At 39.1% G+C, this 13,132-nt stretch overlaps 1 long non-coding RNA gene across 1 annotated transcript in view; it reads left to right on the plus strand.

Annotated features, from left to right (window-relative positions):
* The window catches only part of LOC107312021 (uncharacterized), a 30,774-nt gene extending 25,100 nt beyond the window's left edge, over window positions 1-5,674 (plus strand). The window contains exons 2-3 of the long non-coding RNA XR_001554350.3: window positions 3,467-3,595; window positions 4,819-5,674. This is a non-coding gene — a long non-coding RNA (uncharacterized LOC107312021). The remainder of the gene's footprint in view (window positions 1-3,466; window positions 3,596-4,818) is intronic.
* Window positions 5,675-13,132: the final 7,458 nt, after the last annotated feature.

Raw genomic sequence — 13,132 nt, forward strand, 5'->3', positions numbered from 1 at the left:
CACTGTCTCTGGAGATGTTCAGGGTCAGACTGGATGGGGCTCTGAGCTATGCGATTAAGCTGTAGGTGTTCCTGTTCATTGCAGAAGAGTTGGACTAGATGATCTTAAAGGATCCCTTCCAACTCAAAAAATTCTGATTCTACTTTTGCCTCTTCTTCATGCTAACAACACAGTATGCTTATTTTGTCTTTTATTCTCTGCCCCTCTCTTATCTCTCTTGTTTGAGAGTCCCAATACACACAATAAATAAAAATAATAGGTCCAGCACAGAGGTAGTGGTTTCTGGCTGTAAGAGACGGTAAAATCATGATGGTTGCCATGCTGATGATCCTGCTGCCATACTTACCATGGCTGAAGCTTTGGACAGTCAGGTTTTCTCTTGAAAGAGAAATGAGAATAAAGGGGGCAGAAAGGGGCAGAGGCTGCTGTCAGGAGAGTGGAATTTTTACCCCAGAATGAGATTTTCAGCTGATGAGGGGAGAAGGACTCCTCCCCTCTCCCATTCTTACCCAAGATCCCACCAACCTGCCTTCCTACAACCTGGCTCTGTTCTGCAACTCGGTTATTCTGTCCCAATTAGATTTGTCTGTGCTGTTGAGAATCCGTGAAACAACTCTGGGAAATAACAAAGTCATCTGACTTTATGCTTTGCCATGGCTTTTGATCTTCACTAAAAATACCTCCACATTAAGAGCTCAGCCCTGCTTACCCCGAAGCTGTGGTAAGAGGTCCCTGCCATTTCTCTCAGGACGTGGTCTGCATCTCAGATGTCTGAGACCATATCCATTACAGAACAGAAAAAAAGAAAATATATCTCACCACTGCACTGTATTAACAATCTGTTAAAGACTGTATTCTCTTTGATGTTCATTGGTATAGTATTAATGCAAGTATGATATAATGGAAAGAAGATAAAATCCTATGGATTCTCAAAATCACGAATGCTGGTTTGTTGGTGAAGTTACTCCTGTCTCTGGCTTCATAGCCATTTTTCTGGCTCATGCAGTACAGAATGCATTTGAAATTTCTACCACAAATCCATAAAGAAAAATATTTATAGTGCCTATAGTAAGTTAATCATTTCAGATATTTATTAAAAAACAAAAAGCTATGCAGTTCTTCTTCTAGAATGAAGAAATGTCATCTCTGCATTTTAAAGAGTAAGAAGCATCACTGGGTGTTTAATATTCCGTGTTCACAGTACTCTGAAATCAGCTAATATTTAAAAAAACTGTCACTGCACAACCAAGCATCAACGCACATTTTTAAGGCTGCTCAGATTTTTAACGCAATGAGTCATTTTGATTTTGAGATTTTGTTATGGTAGAAGGATGATTCCCACAGAGTTTGTTCCATCTCCATGTTCAGTTAGAACTTCAGCACAGAACATAAATTTGCAAAGGAGTCTGAATGTTCTCAGAAAATAGCAAAGTTTTGAAAAAAAAGGACAGAGGCATCTCTACATTTTTGTCAGATATAAATACAGCCAGTTGAAATATGAGAACAAATATGCATAGTTGTACATACCATATAATTTAAAATATTTACAGTGTTACATTATCTGCGGGCTTCTTTGGCCCCTCTAATTATTTTCATAAAAACATTCCTGAATTCCACCCAAAGTGGAAGTAACGCCTGTGGAATCATGGAATAGGAAGACATTGCTGAATTACCATTATAAATGTTATATTTATATCTTATAGGTTTGATAATGATTATACTATTGAGAAAATAGCTGGTGTAAAGGACATATTTTGCTGCTGACTGCAAGGCTCTGCTATGAAAGTAGGCAACAAGTTCTGCTTGATGTTGAGCTTAATTTTAGCTAGTTCAAAACTGAAGTTAAAGGACCTAAAACTATTACAAACAAAGCAACTACATTAAAAGTCTTCAGGTTTCTTAGCAGTGTAAAATTTGTCATTTCCTGAAATGTCCCAGTGGTTTTGAATGTGATTTCATTCTGTGTCCTGTACGTTCCTAAGATAGACTCATGACCCGTGACTTTCTCTGTATGTCAGAGGTAAATAATTAAATTCTCTAGAATTCTTTTTTGGTTGTTGTTGTTGTCTGGGTAGGTTTTCATATTGCTCAAAATAAGTAGAAGGAAGTGGAGCTCCTTCGTCTAGAATTTTCATAGACAGTAGAAGGCTCTCCTGCAATTTACTGCTACTTTGGCGCTTACAACATACCTCACCTGTCTCAAATATTACCCACCCTGTTGCTTCATGTTGTATCATTACTGGATTATCTCCATGGAATTTCTTGGGACTGCAAAGCTCATTGCATTTTGGCTTTCTCATGTAACTGACATGCTGTTGATGTTTCTGGGAGTAGGAAATGTTTCAGGTAAGCAGAAGCTTTGAGAGAGCTTTCACAGGTAGAAATGTTGTCGTGATCTTTGGCACAAACAGTAGTTTCTACATAGATATTTCATCTCTTAGCAAACCAATGATATCCATGTAGGGAGGCAAATGAATGACGAAAGACTATTTTTATAGTCCTTTAAAATTTCCTTTCTGCCCTGGGAACTTTTGTCATTGCAAGTGAGCCTCTGAGGATATTGCTGATATTGTTCGTGACTGGGCTGACTGGGGAAACCACAGCTAACAGTGCATTTTATATCTCTTTAAATCCTTCTAAATCTCAGCTGGGTACTAAGAGTGGGGTCTGATACAAATTGTACTGACTTATGTTTTCCATTTTGTTCTTGTTTTGAATCTCACTTTTCTTTTGTCAGATTTTACAGTTATCTTTGAAAACATATCTTGCAAAAATAGAGGACATGCAGTGTTAAGCTGGAGCATGTGCAGATCAGAATGTCTCCATCTCCATTTGTGTGGATCCATGCAGCAGATCTGGCTGAGGTCTGAATAAAAAGGAGTTTAAATTCAGCAGGATTTAAATTATTTAAAAACTAATTTCTTCAGAATGCAATTTACACAGAGATTAGATAAAAAATGTTTAGTCTACCCATGATTTGTCATACTGACACTTGTGGTCTAGTAATTCATACTTTAGAATGAATCTATTTTCTATTGCTGGTCACAGGTCAGGGTGTGCATGAAGTGACAGAAGTGAAGGAATGGGAGAAGGTGTGGAGAATGACCCTGAGGGCTGTGACAGCCACCACACTCTCTCCTCAGGCCCACAGAAGTTTTGGGGAAATTGGCTCTAGGACATTGCAAACAGACTTTGCAAGATCCACAGGCCACACTTTCTTTTGAAGATTTCTGTGGAAACAATTCCTGAAATTTTGGCATATGTCGAATGTCAGTTATGATTTATGAAATGAGACTTCAAGCCTTATTTCCTTTTGTTACCGACTAAAAGTTTCTCAAATGCTTATTAAGATAACCTGAGGATCAAGAAGGAAAGCAATGAATCACTCACAAAGAAGAAATGAATCTCCAAGAGATTCCTAAAAAAGAAGCATTCATCAGTCATACGTCTTTATTTATCTCCCCAGGCTAGCTGCAGTCCCATCTGTGTGACTGATGCTGACTCTGAACGGCTACTTCCCCACCTCCTGCTCGTCCTTTTCCTGGTTACTCACACTGTCTACTTGCAGAAGACGAGATTCTCAAGTTCCTTGGAGGTGACACAACAGCGTTTCTCTATCTCCCCCTATTACCATTCATACTGTGGCCAGTTCAAAGAGTGAACACAAATCAATACCCTCAGCTGCTGAAACCAACCAAAACTTATGGGCTGTTCTATGCTGTATTTCATGATTAAGTCATTTTCTGACAGTGGTTTCTTGGGCTGCTGTTACAATGAGAAAAAGATCAGTTTCTTCAGGAGATGAGCTGGAAGGACAAGCTCTGCCTGAGATCTTCAGTTTGATCCTGGGGTTCACCTAGGAAGACCTGAACGTGAGGGCTGCATGCTGAAAAATGTTAGGCAGCGTGATTTGCATGCTGTGGCCAGGTCAGGGTGTAGAGAACTTGTACCTGTCACCCAGGAACCCCATGGTGAATTATCATCTATGTCATATGTTGATCTCCTGTTTAAAATTAGTGGGATCTTGTGTCTCACGCTGCAAATGCAGTTCAGAAACACAAACTGCTTGCTGTGCTCATTAGTATGTTAGCCCAGAGATTGATTTTTCCAGCTCACAGCATTAGTAACAAACTGAAAAGTTTGGAAGTGTTTCTGAAATGCACTCATGGATAAGCTCCGACTCATTATTCTCTCGATACAACATGGAGCTTAGTGCTGCTGGCAATTAATCTAGAATTAAGTTTGAAAAAAGTGAATTAGAGAAGTGGGGCTCCAATTTTCTATGGGTTTAACTTACTGTGAGGGAGAATAAGAGTAAGTTGAAGACTTCTAGTGAATATGAGTTCATATGTTTTGTGAGGCCAGCATTTTTCCAAGGAAGGAAGAGCTATAGCTGCCTGGACTCTGAAAGCCAGACTGTTAATGTGACAGAGATAATGCAGAGAGAGACAGGTGTTCACCTTCAAAAATGTTGCCTTCAGTTTTTGTAACAGCTGCTCCAGCACTGCACTTCCTTTTTCTGGTGAGGCACTTGAGAAAGAGCTATAAAAAGTACGTGGAGCTCCTCTTCTGCATTAAAAATGCCAAGAGTTTGGAAGACCACATGTTTTTTTCTTAGTTTTCATTAACAGTTGAAACCTGTGGAAGGGTAAAAAGATGCCTATCTTGTGTCTCAGACACGGTGCAGGCTGGATGTTTAAATATGGGTGATGCTGAGCATTGGAGTACATATGGTCAGACAAGCCTCCAGAAGCACATCTTCTGATGCCAATATGTAATTTCCCATTAAAATGTGTTTTGTTTTCTGTTTTTTGTCAGGGGTGCCAGAGAAAACCACAATGGAAACAACGTCCACATCTTTGCCAAGGCTGTAGAGAAAATAATGAAGAGAATGTAAAATTTTTCATGAGTGTTCTTGAAAACTGAAGAGATACTCCTTTGAAAAAGTCCAACAACTGCTCTCTTTGCTGAAACCAGAACAAAATTTTAATTATCTATACTCTTTTTTGAAACCTCAGTCTAAAAGTTATCACATATCAAACTTATCACTGAGACTCCTGGTGACTTTGACATGTGCATGGGAACTGTTGAGTGACAGCCTGAACCACTGATTGAGCACCTGTGGAAAAGACTAGGTCAGCCCTGGGAGCACAGGTGGAGGCAGTTCACCTCTTTGACCAGAAGAGGTGGAGCCTGGCTGCATCTCTCTTAGACCCCATTTAAAGGCTGACTGCCACTGAGGAAAGATCTCTGGTTGGAGATTTCTCCCTTGTGGGGTCCTTCCTGCAAGCCTAGATCTTTAGAGACAGGTGAGCATCTTTTCATTTGTACTACCATTTCATCTGCACCAATCTTTCTAATTATAACTACATGTAAAGTTACAACACAGCAGCTGGTGAAACTCCAGTACAGGAGCATGTATTCTTGCTCTTGTGATTTTTATGTATTACTGATGGTGGCACTGTGACTTGAAATCCACTGAGGCTGGATCCAGGATCTGCTAGACCTATTCTATGGCCTATTTCTCAGTGACTTTAAAGGTACCATAAAGGGAGACAGGCAGTAGGTGAGAAGCTTTTATGCAGCATACACACAGGTTGAATGGAGCTGTGTTTTGTTGCCGTCAAGATAGTAATAAAACCTGGTAACTTACCAATAAAGAAGTGGAGACTTATGTGTTCATTTTTATTTTTTATTTATTTTTTTATGTTATATGAGGAATATATGTTTTTATTATATTAATATAAATTCAGTTGAGAAGGCAGACCAAATAGCGCCATAATTATAGATTAAAAAAAAAAAACCAACAAAAAACAACCCAAACAATAAGTATGTAGCCATATACTAAATCATACTTGAAAATACTTTGACTCTCAGCTTTTGGATCAAAGTGAACAGGTTGGGAGGAAAAAAAAATCCATGTCCTCAAATAGAAGAAAAATAAAAATGAGTTTTAACTGTGTACCCTACAAAGGTGCGACTGTACTTTTATACGATATTTTTCACTTAGTTATAAAAAATATGTATGTATTTCAAAGCATACACAAGGGTGGGAGAGATGATCTATCTTAGACTATATCCTATATTACACCAGTACTGTGCCTGTCATACAATATTATACAACAAAATAATATTGTGCCCCGAACAGATCATCTCCTGGTGTAAAAGTGCTGTTTTCCCCCTGAAATGAAATGACAGAGGAGACTACTTGATTTCTTCAAATCAATGAAGTAGTCTCATCTACTTGCCCAGCACCACTGCAAGTGTTTATGTCTTGTTGTGTTCATGTGACGTGTTATCGGAAAAGAGCTGTCAGAAGGTAACTTTTGCTGGATTAAAGACGAGAGATTTTAGGCATATGAAATCAAAGCAGACATTCCAGTTATCCCATTAAGATGAGATGTGACCTTTAAATAGAAGAGTGATACTTTGGAGGATGACATTTGATTTCCGAGTATGCTCTCAGTGTGTTGCAATTTGCTACAAAACAATGAGTAGCATTCATCTGAGGCTAAGAAGTTCTTTTGGAAGTACACAATATGCTGTGAAAACATCAATTGCATTTTATGACTTGCCAGGCAGTCTTTCAATGTGCTGGAGAAATAATCAGAGAAGGAAGGAGAGTGGGTTTATAAATATTGTATGAGAGAAACTGTATAAACAAACAAAATCTATGGTTCCAGACATATTACTCCTTTTATTAAAGTAGTATTTATTCATACATTTAAAACATCCAATTGAAATATTGAAGAATTTGGTTGAAGTTGGGAAAGATGAAGCAATAACTGTTACAGCTCGATTTTCAGTGTCCTTTCTCTGGTCACTGCGGTTCATGCACACACTTTCTCTGCAGACTCAATTCTTGGTGCTACTGGAAATCTTTACAAATACTCTGTGGGGCCTCTGCTTGGGAAAGCAGCTGTTACTTTTAGAGAACGTTGCTTCCTGTGAATGAGGGATGCATGCAGCTCTATAGGTAGCAGCTGGCTGCCTCTTTCACGTTTTGCCTCGTGAATCAGTCCTGCTGTGCCATTCTGGCATGGTGACACCTCCGCAAGCTTTTCTTTTGTCTCCCTGAGGCACTAATCTTTGAATGAGGTGCTCACCAGTCTCTGGACCTCTTGTTATGCCAGTGTGCAAGACAGAGTAAAATCAAAAAGCCATCTAGGTTGGGAAAGACCTTCAAGATAACCAAGTTCAAACATCAACCTGACCTTCTGAGTCCCATTGTTAAACTTTGTACCTTAGTGCCACGTGTACGCATCTCTTAAATTACCTCCATGTGCGGGGACCTGAATATTTAATCTATACCTCCCCTAGCACAACTTGAAACCACTGTATCACATCCTGTTGCTTGTCACCTGAGAAAAGAGACCAATATCCTCCTGGCAGCAACACAGTAGGGTGAAAAATAACCTTACCAGTGCTTATCTTGCTATGAGAATGTTATTGGTCTGAAGCATTGTTTGCCGGCAGCAGCAACAATGGAAGAAAAGTAGTTCCAAATATAATCAAATTAAAGTCTATTTTGCTTTGACCTAAACATTAATTTTGACTAAGAAAAATAATTGTTTCACTTTGCAGCCAATTAAACATTTATTTATTTATTTTTCTGCTGAAACTGGCTAAAGCTATTTACTTATTTATTTGGTTGCTTCTTGTTAGAAAATAGAAGTTTAAAAGTTTGTTCCCAGTTTGTGTTGCTTGTTTTTTCAACTGAGCATGCTCTAGAAGATCCATGTCATCTCACTTGTGAGAAATTGTAAAGTATTTATTTTAACCCTATGTTCCTAAAATTCATTCTAGGAACCACAAGGCTAAACCCTTCTGCTGGGAATGCTTACCCTAGCCTCTAATCTACTGAACTTAGCAGTTTTCACTAGCTCTTTCCCAGTGGAGGAGATGATGTTTAGCAGCAACCTGCTGACCCTGAGTAATGTGCTGATGCCCTCACTAAATACTCAAATATAATGTACCTTGCCATTAAGGGACTCCCTCCCTTAATTCTGGTTACATCCATTTTTTCAACCATTGTTCTTCAGGTATGTTTGTTGCAGTTTGTAATGGACTTGCATGGTGGACCTAGAGAGAAATACAGGTTACTATGACCATGGGTAAATCCTCACTTGGATTCAGTCAGTCATGACCATTGTTATCTGTAACACCTAAAAAGACCATAGGAAGAAAAAAAAGTTTGCAGCATCACAGATTAGTTGTAAGAGACCTCTGGGTCTACCTGGTCCAACCCCTGTCCAAGCAGGGACACCCAGAGCAGAGTGTCTAGACTCATGTCCAGGCAGCTTTTGGAGATCTCCAATGGGGAGACTCCACAGCCTCCCTGGGCAGCCTGTGCCAGTGCTTTGTCATCTATGCAACATAGCAGTGTTTCCAGATGTTCAGACAAACATCCTCCCATTTACACCATTTGTCCCTTGTCTGAGCATTAGACATCAATGAAAATAGCCTGGCTCTATCTTCTGTGCATCCTTCTTTTACTGAATTGAAGTTTATTCAGTTTTCAGGTGTTTTCTTTTTCTTTCTTTTACCATTTATTTATTTTTTTCCTGGCCTTGCTTCATGAACATTTGGGAAGTCATAAAGTTGGCAGAATCCAAGGAAGACATATAAATTTTGATCAGTACTCTTGTACATTTTTGTTTTACAGGGTGTTAAGGCAGCAAGTTACACTGTTTCTGTTGTTTTCCATTATTGGTTTGTACCATTGTTTCCAGCTTTATCCACTGAGTGAGCCAGCACATCATACCTTTTTAGGTCATTAGTACCACCAGGCTTTTGACAGCCAGGCTTATTTTGTTAATTGCTTTCCATCTCCACATAGTTATTAGATGCTGTTATTCAATACAAAATGTATCTCAAAATGTTTCTAGACTGTTTTGTTTGTAATAATAGATTATTTTCCAAAACAAACAAGATAGAAGTGAGCTCCAGTGTCTCCGAAATTATTATGAAAGTAATTATATTAGTTCCAAAAGTGCCAAATAGCATTTATATTTTTCCTATTTTATTTATTTTTTTTTTTTGGTGTGTGTGCGTGTCTAATCTAGTTATTCGTTTTCTTTAATAATTTACAATTTGACTGTTGCCATGGCACCACATTGCTTTGTACTGAGCAACAGTGATACTACAGACAGGAAACTCACCAGGGAATCAACAGTAAAACCTAAAATCTGAAGTAGGAACTAAACAGAGTCTTGGATGAAATGAAGCTCTGCCAGGACGGACTGCCGGGGAGATGAGGCTGAAAGCTGGATGCAGGTCTTCACTATAGCCTTTGCTGGCTCCAAAGTCTGTGTTTAGAGGATGTAGAAATGATGGGATCATCCAAGCCTTAGCAGAGCTAAGTAGATAAAAATGCATGTTCTGCTCTACAGTAATGTGTAGCCTTTAAAAATTAAGTTTTGACAAAAGATGGACAGCTGATAGTGAATGTCCTCTTTTCCCTTTGTACTTTGGGGCTGGTGAAGAAGTTGGTTTTACCCACAAGCCCTAAACCTTCCACCTTTTCTTTTTTTTTTAAACTGCAAAACAAATTGTTCCTTTTTTTCCCTCTCAAGTTAAGTTGTTATTATTATTGAAAAGGGCAAGAAGTTAATAACATATCAATATTATTACCTTCACTTTTAACTGCTTGGTATAATAATTAAAAGAAAATGACTGCAGACTTGAGCTTTTAATGACTCTCCTCTGTAGGGTGAAACATTGTGCAGCCCCAGGCTGCTGGAGTTCAAGGAGCATTTGGGCAGTGCTCTCAGACACAGGGTTTGGGTGGTACTGTGTGGAGTCAGGAGTTGGTCTTGATCTCAGTGGGTCCCTTCCAGTTTGGTTGGCTCTATGATTCTGTGATTATTTGCACTTAAAAATAAACAAACAAATAAAAGCTCCTAATCTAGACAACCCTACAGGTCATCAATGCCATTTATTTAATAGTGGGAAAAGGGCACTCCTTAAATTTTCTTTGAATCATTAAATAAAAGTGATAGCACTTTTTATACGAAGTCAGTGGAGAATCCATAAGCTGCCTGTAGGAAAGAGGTGATACAAGATTATTACTTTTTCCCAGTAGAGGGCAGTGAAGAAATATAACCAAACCACTGCTCATTACCATGGCTCCCTGAATTGGAAGCAAGACGATTATTTTGCAGCAGAGCCTGTTCTCTGAGGATTTATAATCTGAATGTGTATTAAAGCAGGCTGCATGGGCTGTCAATAAACATCTGAATGTTTTTATTTAGATGCAGTGTTACTTTCCTCTTTTGCAGGGCTTTAACTAAATTAAAATAATTGGAGTGGTAAACTATTTCTTCCTTTTGATTTCTTCAGTCCCAGCTTCAATAATAAGTATTGTGGAAAGGCACTACATGGGAAAGAATGAATTTAAACTTGTTTGGTCAACACAGGACACCAGTTTGGCTCTGATTGTTCAATGAACCAGTTTGCATCATTTTGCTGTAAACAGAACAGATTATTTTTTTTTTGTGTGCTTGAGACTATTATAGAAAAAAATGTATAATTGCCTGAAATAATTGGAATATTAATTTGAGACTGATCAAACTAGCATCTGTTAGATAAAATACAGCCCCTTTCTTTAGGACAAAGGACTGGAGAGAAAGGGAGTTGTAAAATTACTGTTGAAGGTATCCAGCTCGTCACTGATAACTAGTCCTAGTTTCACTTGTTAAATTTGTAACTGAGTTACTCTGCTTCTGCCTTTTGGTACCTGTACTGAAGATAGGTTTTGACATTAAATTACAAATCATGGTCAGATTTAATTTGGGATTCTAGTCTAATCTCCTGTCATGAGCTTTCTGGTAGTGAGTACAGACCAATTGATATTGGACTGCACTATAAACAAGCCTTTTTTTGATTTTAAATACTTCTGCTTTGGTCAGTGGTATGTCCCTTATGTGGTTAACTTTGGATACAGCTTTTGGCAAAACTTTCCCACTTGTGAGAGAAGTTTTTTGCAAATGGGTTTTAAGCCAAATATTCTTTCCCTACCCTTTGCCTTGGAGGATGGAAGCTCTTTTCAGTGTGTGTCCAGGCTCTTTTCAACAGTGCTCAATAATAGAATGAGAGATAAAGGGCACAGAGGAAGTCCCATACAAGCATGAAGAAAACCTTACTTCGGGGACAAATGAGCACTGAAACAGGCTGCCCAGGGGCACTATGGAATCTCCTCTGGAGCCATTCAAAGCTTGCCTGAATGTGACCTAGTAAAAGAAACCTGCTTTAGCAGGGGGTTGGACTGGATGATCCTCAAAAGTCCTTTCCAACAATGATTCTGTGATTTTGTGATTCTCTGATTCTGTAACCATGGACCTGAAGTCTAATGCAATACCTCTGCTCTGGCCATATGGCTACAGGCTAGAGAGTAACAGCTATCAAGATAGATGCTTCACTCACTGTGTGAGCTGAAGATTGATCAGGCTAAGCACAAACAAATCCCTCTCACTGAGCTAACACAGAAGGCGATCACTCAAAGTAAGCACAATTTCTCCTCTACCCATTTCCTTTTCCAGGGGATAGGCAACAAGCATAATTAATTAGGTGTTTCTTTCCTTGCTTTGCAAAGGCAGCCAGTGCTGCAGGCATAAACAAACAGCTTCTCACTCCAAAGATCCTACTTTGGAAACATCCTCTATAGTTAGCATGAGGAATATCACAGGGACAAGCAATGCTGCTCACTTTTTACTGAAAGCAGTGTTTATACTTTACTGATGCAGCTATAGCTTAATCAAAGAGAGTGTTGGGTTTCAGAAGGAAAATGAATGCAAGGCAACCTACCGTAATGCATCTTCCTCCCATTCTCCCTCTGCCCATGGAGATACCCTGAGATCCCTACGCTCCCACTTACTGTACTCTTTTTAACTTCACTGTTTCCCACCTCCATAGTTTTTGTTCCTCCCATGTAGTCTGCTTCTACCACAGCCACTGCACATTAGTGCTCCCATGTCCTAAGCAACCTTTACCATGGTCTCCAAGACCATCCTTGCAGCTGATCTGTTGTAGCCAGGGCTTCCAATTTGAAGTTTTGCTGCATTCCAAGGCTTGGCTTGGGGTGAGCTGCTGTGCTGGCCCATCCATTATGTCTTGTGCAAGAAACACTGTGAACATATCTGCCATCCTCCCATTTCTCAGGTTATAACCCACGTGTTCTCCTCTGGGAGCCATTGCTTTATATTAGCAGGGCCACAGAAGTTAGGGCCATTCAGATAGAATTAATGGGCCTAGGGACTCAGTGAATTATTATACCTGACATTTTCTCTACAATATGACTCTTCAGGAGGAAAAAACAGCTCTTCAGTAGAAAGATGATCTCATTGTGTTTAAAAACCTGGTGGTGCTCAAGCCTATGGAGCAGAGTATGGAATGCTACTTACGTAGGGCTATCATCTGCTCCATCTGCAGTGGAAGGGATTTAGGTAGCTTTGTATTTTTGTCAATGGAGATCACCCTTGGTCTAGTCTTCCTGTGTGATCTACCTCTGCATCAAGACATCACTTCTGGTCTTAGTGCATTAATTAAAATGCATTTGGATTAATGCATAAAGCAAAACACAAACTGAAAAAAAACCTCAAGAATTCACTAGAAGTATTTTAAAGGATGGGACAAAATCTTTCTCACTTCAGTTTATTTTTTTTTTAAGTTTGCAGTGCCACAGGGGAAAAAAATATATTGTTTGAGCAGAGACATAACTGAAATTGCAAATGGGTGAATATTTCTGAATTAACTCCATTGATAAGACCCATTTCAATAAAACACCAGCTTACGTTATTGGTTGTCTCTCTCCAGTCCTAAAAGCTCTCTCTGGCATTTAAATGACAGATCAATCATTGCAGCTCCAGGCTAAGAAATCCTTCCTGCAATATTACAGGGCAGGTAGGCTTTCAGCTTGACATTCACTTCAGCACAATGATTACAACTTGCAATTATAAATTTAATCTTGCCATATGAAACTGTAAGACCCAATTCTGAACTGGAGATTTACATGCCTCACATTCACACTTTCTTATGAATTACCTGGATCCCAAGCTGCGAGGCACTATATTGATGCATGAAACTGTTCAAGTGAAACATGATTTATATTGCAGCTGGAATAGAATGGCTTATC

This window comes from Coturnix japonica, chromosome 3 (genome assembly GCF_054131305.1).
Source record: "Coturnix japonica strain WE chromosome 3, WE-NBRP24, whole genome shotgun sequence".
Classification (NCBI taxonomy): domain Eukaryota; kingdom Metazoa; phylum Chordata; class Aves; order Galliformes; family Phasianidae; genus Coturnix; species Coturnix japonica.